Here is a 7,063-nt window from a genome sequence, read left to right as displayed (position 1 = left end):
CTTCTTAAAATGAGTTTGGGAGTATTCCATCTTTTTCTATGTTCTGGAATAGCTTGAGTAGCATTGGTGTCAACTGTTTTCTGAATATTTGGTAAAATTCTCCAGTGAAGCCATCAGGGTCAGAACTTTTCTTTGTGGGAAGTTTTTTCTATGACTGGTTCAATTTCTTCTATTATCAGTTTGTTCAAGTATTCTACCTCTGAGTGGGATAGTTTAGGTATGTCTTGTGAGTCTAGAAAACTGTCCATCTCTTCTAGGTTCTCAAATCTATTGGAGTAGTTTTTCATAATGTTCTGTCTATATCTTTTTTATTTCAGTTGGTTCTGTTGTGATGACACCCTTTCATTTACATTTCTTGTGATTTTGATCTTCTCTTTCTTTTCTTTTGTTAGGTTTGCCAATGGTTTATTGATTTTTTTAATCTTTTCGAAGAACCAAACCTTTGTTTTGTTGATTTTCTCTATGTTTTTTTTTTTTTTTTCTGTTTCATTTATTTCTGCTCTGATCTTCATTATTACCTTACTTCTAGATATTGTAGGATTCTCTTGTTGCTCTTTTTCTAGTTGTTGGAGTTGATGAATTAGAGTGTTGATTTTGTTTCTTTCCTCTTTTATGATGTATGCACTTATTTCTATAAATTGTCCTCTCAGTACTGCTTTTGCTGTGTCCCATAGGTTTTGGTATTATGTATCTTCATTCTATTTGGTTTTTTGAATGTTTTTATTTCAGTTTTTATTTGTTCTATTACCCAGTAGTTTTTGAGCAGTAAATTGTTCAGCTTACATGTTGGCTGCTTTTTCCTTGATCTTCCTATTATAAATTTCTAATTTTATAGTTTTGTGGTCCGAGAAGAAGCTTTGTAATATTTCAATGCTTTTGAATTTATTGAGGCTTGTTTCATATCCTAACATATGATCTATTCTGGAGAAGGAACTATGTGCACTGGAGATGAATGTGAATTGTGCTTTTGTCGGGTAGAATGCTCTGTATATGTCTATGAGGTCAGGTTGGTTGATTTATTGTTGAATTCTTCTGTATCTTAGTTTAGTTTTCTTCTAGTTGACCTGCCCCTCTTTGAAAGTGGTATGTTAAAGTCTCCAATATTGTACAGTTTTCTATTGTCCCTTTTAATTCAATTAACATTTGCCTCACATATTTTGGAGCACTTTCATTGGGTGCATAAATATTTATTATTGTAACATCTTCTTTGTCAATTGACACTTTCAGCATCATATAATGTCCTTCTTTGTCTCTTATGTTTTTCACCTTAATGTCTATTTTATCAGAAATTAATATTGACACTCCTGTTACATTTTTTTAATTATTATTATTATTATTTTAATTACCATTGGCTTTGTATACTTTTTTTCCACCCCTTTACTCTTAATTTGTTTTTACCTTTGTGTCTAAGGTGGGTCTCTTGTAGGCAGCATATCTTTTCCTATCCAGTCTGCCACTCTCTTTCTCTTGATTACTACATTTAGTCCATTCACATTGAGTGTAATTAGTGATAGATATGAATTGATTGCTATTATTCTGTTGTGTTTTTGTGTTGTGTTGTTGGTGTTTCCTTGATCCATATACTTTTCTGTGCTGAGTTTGATTTGTTGTTAAATGCTTCCTCTCTTTTCTTCTTTATTGTTGGTTTTGTGATTATTAAACCATATGTTTTTCTTCCTTCTGAATTTGCTAAGGGGGATTGTTAATTTTCCCTGTAGTTACCTTGGAGTGAATTCTTGTCTCTACATCTTTAGAACAGGAGCTCTGGTAGCATAGTGCCTAAGGCACTTGACTGCTAACCAGAAGGCTGGCAGTTCAAACCCACCAGCCACTCCTCAGAAGGAACATGGGGCAATCTACTCCCATAGTGATACTGCCTTGGAAACCCAAGGAGAGGTCACTATGAGTCGAGTCTGACTCGACGGCACATAACAACAACAACAACAAACATCTTTAGAACAATGTATTCTATGAAGACATTGTCCTGTTTTCCTCTCCATTTGGAAGTTTATACCTAAAAATTTTATTCCCTCTAATAAGTTAGTTGCTGTTGTCGTGTGCTGATTGGCTTCCTTGATTTTTAGTGTACAATGTTTTATGGTCTTATTTTGAGTTTCTATTTCTGATTTGGTTTTAGTATTAATGTCACATATCCTGATTTTGTTGATCTCTGTTGTGGATTCTCTATTGGAAGGACTTCCTTAAGCATTTCTTGTAGGATTGTTCTGATTTTCACAAAATCCCTTAATTTCTGTTTGTCTAGGAATATCATGATTTTGCCTTTGTATTTGATGGATAATTTTCTGGATATACAATTCTTGGTTGGAGTTCTTTTCCTTCAGTATTTTATATAAGCTGTCCCATTGCCTTCTTGCCTGCATAGTTTCTGCTGACTAATCAGAGTTCAGTCTAACTGTTCAATTATTATAAGCAATATTTCTTTTGTCCCGGGCATCTCACAAAAGTTTTTTTTTTTTTTTTTTCCTTTTGGTTTTGGAGAATTTGATTATAATATGCCTCTGTATTTTTCTCTTGGGATCTATCTAGTATGGGGTTCTATGAGATTCTTGGACAAATATCTTTTCTTCCTTCATGATATGGGGGAAGTTTTCTGTTATAGGTCTTCCACAATTTTCTTGGTGTTTTTTTTCACCTCTTCTTGTTCTGGGAGTCCAATGAGGCATATGCAGTTTCTTTTCATGTCATCCCATATAATTCTTAGATTCTCTTGATTTCTCTTAAATCTTTGTTCTATTTTTTCTTCATGTAGATTGGTGTCCAGAGATTTGTCTTCTAGTTGGGAAATGCATTCTTCAGCCAGTTCTATCTTACTCTTTTGTGCTTCTACTGTGTTGTGTAATTCTGTCATTTTGGTATTCATCTTCTGGATTTCTAACTGCTGTTTTTGTATGAGCTCCGATTGTGCATTAATCTTGTTATTTTGCTTTTGAATGATTTTCCTGAGTTCTTCCAGGGAATTTTCTGTATTCTCCTTCCTTCTGTTTGGGGTTTCCTTAGTCTCTCATAAAGCTCCATAACCATATCTTCTAAATTCCTTCTCAGATAATTCTATTGCCTCCTCTTCCTCCATTTTTAATGAAACCTTTGTTTGGGGTTTTGCTTCTAATGCCTTGTTCTGTTTTACTTATATTTATTTTTTTCTTGATTTGAGGTTGCCTGTTGTTTCCTAGACATTTTGAGGTTGTCTTTAACTGTTGGTTATGTACTGGTTTATTTCATCTTGGTTTTATGATTTAATATTTTGAAAAGGTGAAGCTGGTATATTTTATTTGTTTTTGGTTATTAATTCAGGTGTGCTGGTTTGCTCTTCAATTTTGTTTGTGATGATGGAATAACTGTGTAGAATGTGGATGTAGGTCTCTGTTTGTCATAAAGAGGGTTTAGAATTTGAGCCAGCAGGTATTATGGTGGCCGAAAGTTATTTTCCTGTTAGATGAGTGAGGCTATAGGCTGAGAAAGTGGGAGGAGAAGAGAGAAGGAAGGGAAGCTCTAAGTTGCTAAGGGTAGTTTCTAGGGCTTTGAGTTGGCTGCTAATGATGATGTTGCACTGTTATTCCCAGGTTCACAGCTCAAGTTCACCAAAGGCTTCAGTTGTTAGGAGGTTGCCACTTTCTTCCAGGCTCAGACACATGCAAAAATCCTGCTCTCGAGGACCTATATGCCAAAAAGCTGACCCAAGACAACTGGACCATTCCGCGATTGGCCACAGGAGTTTCTCCTAGGGCCTGTGCATTTGCGGCTCCAATGATCTCTCTGCTTGGGTTTCAGTGGTGCTGGAGCGAGGGAAATGACTGTTCACACCCAGAAGACACAAGTTTACCAACAAAGTCAAGTGCCAGCCCCTCCGTGCCAAAAAGCTGGCCTAAGCCCATTCCGCGATCCACTTCAGGAGTTCTTCCAATGGACCACCCACTTGTGGCCTTAATGGTCTTTGCTCAGGTTTCAGCTCGCACCCAGCAGACCCAAGTTTACCAATAAAAACAGGTGCTGAAGATAGATTTGTGAGGTGCCTGCTGGTATACAGCTGTGGTGTGTCTTCTTCCCTAACCCAGGGAGGTCTCTGATGGCCCTTCTCACCTGTCAGTCAGTGCTCCGCAGGATAGCTTACCCTGTTTTTGTTATTTCCCTCCCTTGCCCCTTTCTCCTTTCTAATCCTTGTCCCCTAAGTTTGGCACACTCTGACTCCATGAGCTGTTCAGAGCACCAGAATCCCTATTGCAAACTGCTGCACCTAGTTTATCAGGCACTAAGATTCTAGAGAGAATTAGTGTGGGGACTACTGACAAGACACCGTTTTCTCTAAAAAAAGCTTTTTATATATATTTTTTTTAATATGGAGTATCAATGTATGCTGAAAGCCTAGATCACTTCCCAGTGTATTCCCATTTTTACAAATTTCTCAAGATCTGACTCATAGCGACCCCTCCTTGGGTTTCCGAGACCATATAACTATGGAAGTAGATTGCCCGATCTTCCTTCCAAGGAGTGGCTGGTGAGTTTGAACTGCCAGCCTTCTGATTAGCAGTCAAGTGTCTTAGGCACTATGCTACTAGAGCTCCTTTATGTATATATAGGCCAATGGATATTCTATTACTAACTCAATCGAAACAGCCTTGTTTGAGGCTTATGGGACTTGATATTTTGTTTGTCTTAGAATGAATTCTGCTGCAAACAAATGTCATTAACCTTATATTAATTATTATTAAATACTTTTTATTAAATACGACAGACTGTTGATATTGTTTCTCAGAAGTATAGGTGGAAAACACATTAAGGAGCTCTGGTGGCATAGGGCCTAAGGCATTTGACTGCTAACAAAAAGGTCGGTGGTTCAAACCCACCAGCCACTCTGTGGAAGGAAGACTGAGCAATCTACTTACATGAAGATTTACCACCTCAGAAACCCAACGGGCATCACTATGAGTTGGAACTGACTCTATGGCAGTGATTTTTTATTTATTTATTTATTTTTTTGGAAAAACATTTCCAAAATTTCAGTACCTGACCATTTAGTTTCTGAAAACACTAAAGAAAAAAAAAAAAAAAAAAAAAAAAAAAAATATATTTGCCATAATAACCATTTATGGCAGTGACTCCAGCTTCTAATGATAGCCTAAGAATTAATAATCTACTGAAGAAAATGTCTCTATTTGTTCCAGAAATGCTAAAAATATTTTTGAAAACAAAAACTCCTATCTCACACTCTTCAGTTTTCCTAGAATAAAGTGTATTTTATTATGTCTTAATAGGTACATGAACTTTTTCTCTTAACATATTTTATAAAATGTCTTGAGAAATAGGGGCCAACAAAGCTTTAAGAAACTATCAGTGAAGATGTAGCTCATTTTATTATAGTAGCTCATACTATTATAACAGATATATCACAATTATGTACTGTACAAATAACATACCTTTGTGAGGAAAGAAAAAATAGTTTTAAAATTACTGGAAGGTAGGGATCAAACTGTTGCATCATATTTTACAGTATTAAATAAAGGGAAAATACTCCTGGGCAATATGCTTAAGAATATGCTGTCTATCAGGTTATGTATTATCTTTTAATGAGGAAAAAAAATAAGCAGCAAGTTTCATGGCACATACATAAAATGACAAAAAAAAAAGAAAGAAAGCAAACAAAACAGAAAACACCTGTGTTAAAAGTGACTATCCAGTCAAAGTTATAGTCATGACTTTGAAGGAAAAACAATATTCAAGTATCTTCAAGTCTGTGTGAATGTGTATTTATTATCTCTCACTGTTTGTATTTGTCTATTTCTCTTCATGAGTCTCAACTGAATGTGATGCAAGTAAGAAAGAAATCTTGAAGATATTTAATTTTATTTTCTTCCACATTTCATCATTTCATTCTAACCAAATATCATGTCCTTCAAATTTCAATTCTCCCTAGTCTGGAAGTATTTTATTCTTTTTTATGTCTATTAAATAGCAATGTTTTCCTAAGTTTAAATTCTATCAGCATTTGTTCATTCATTCCTCAAATATTCATGAGTGCAGACTTCATCATGTATGTTTATCTCTTCATCTTTACAAGTTATGAATGCATTGAAATCAATGCTTTTCCAAGATTATATTCTGAAATAACAATTGGTGGCTATTTCCAATAATTTTTATTAGCTTTTGATATTATATGAAGACCAGAAGATCTAGATGGTTCCCAGCTACCAACGCCAACCACTCAAAAAATTATCAAAATTGGAGATCATAGATAGAGTGGGAGAAAAATGTGAAACAAACAAACAAAAATATTATAAGAAAGGCCAGCCTTATTGTTCTGATAGAGATTGGTGAAACCCCTGTGATTATGGCCTTGAGTGACCCTTTGGGCCTGAAATTGAACTCACTCCTGTGGCGTAACTCTTAGCCAAACAATACACAGGGGTATAAGCAGAATGTCTACACCAGGGAGATGCACTATTTAGAATAGTCAATCATGGGAGATCAGAAGGGCAGCATTTGTACTTGGAGAAAGATGGTGAGGCAGGAATACTGAGGCAAGAAGGACATAGGGAAAGGGTAACCACAGGAAGGAAGTGGGAGAAGAGCTGTTACACTACAGGGTATGTAACCAAAGTCACAAAAGAAAATGTGTGTGGTCTTTTGAATGTAAAAATGAACCTGCCTTGCAAAATTTCACCCAAATCACAAAAAAAAGTTAAAAAAAAGATTGTTATCAAGAAAACCATTCCTTTACAACCACAAAGAAAACAATGCATGCCAAACATAATGTATGTCAAACAAATATAATGTACTTAAGCTCTATTTTGGCATAGTCCTTAAGGCATTTGACCACTAACCAGAAGGCTGGCAGTTCAAACCCACCAGTCACTCCTTGGAAGGAAGACTGGGCAATCTGCTTCTGTAGAGACACTGCCTTGGAAACTCAAGGTGGGGTTGCTATGAGTCAAATTGACTTGAGGGCAGTGAGGTTTTTTTTTTTTTAATTTTTGAAGCTCTATTTTAATTAGGATATCTTTCGATTTTAATGTCTGGTTCTAGTATTATTCTTTTCCTATTATTTGAC

The sequence above is a fragment of the Orycteropus afer genome, unplaced genomic scaffold (assembly GCF_000298275.1).
Source record: "Orycteropus afer afer isolate SDZICR_OR568_19922 unplaced genomic scaffold, OryAfe1.0 scaffold00265, whole genome shotgun sequence".
NCBI classification, from domain to species: Eukaryota; Metazoa; Chordata; class Mammalia; order Tubulidentata; family Orycteropodidae; genus Orycteropus; species Orycteropus afer.
The sequence above is the reverse complement of the archived record's forward strand: the minus strand, read 5'-3'. Positions refer to the sequence as shown.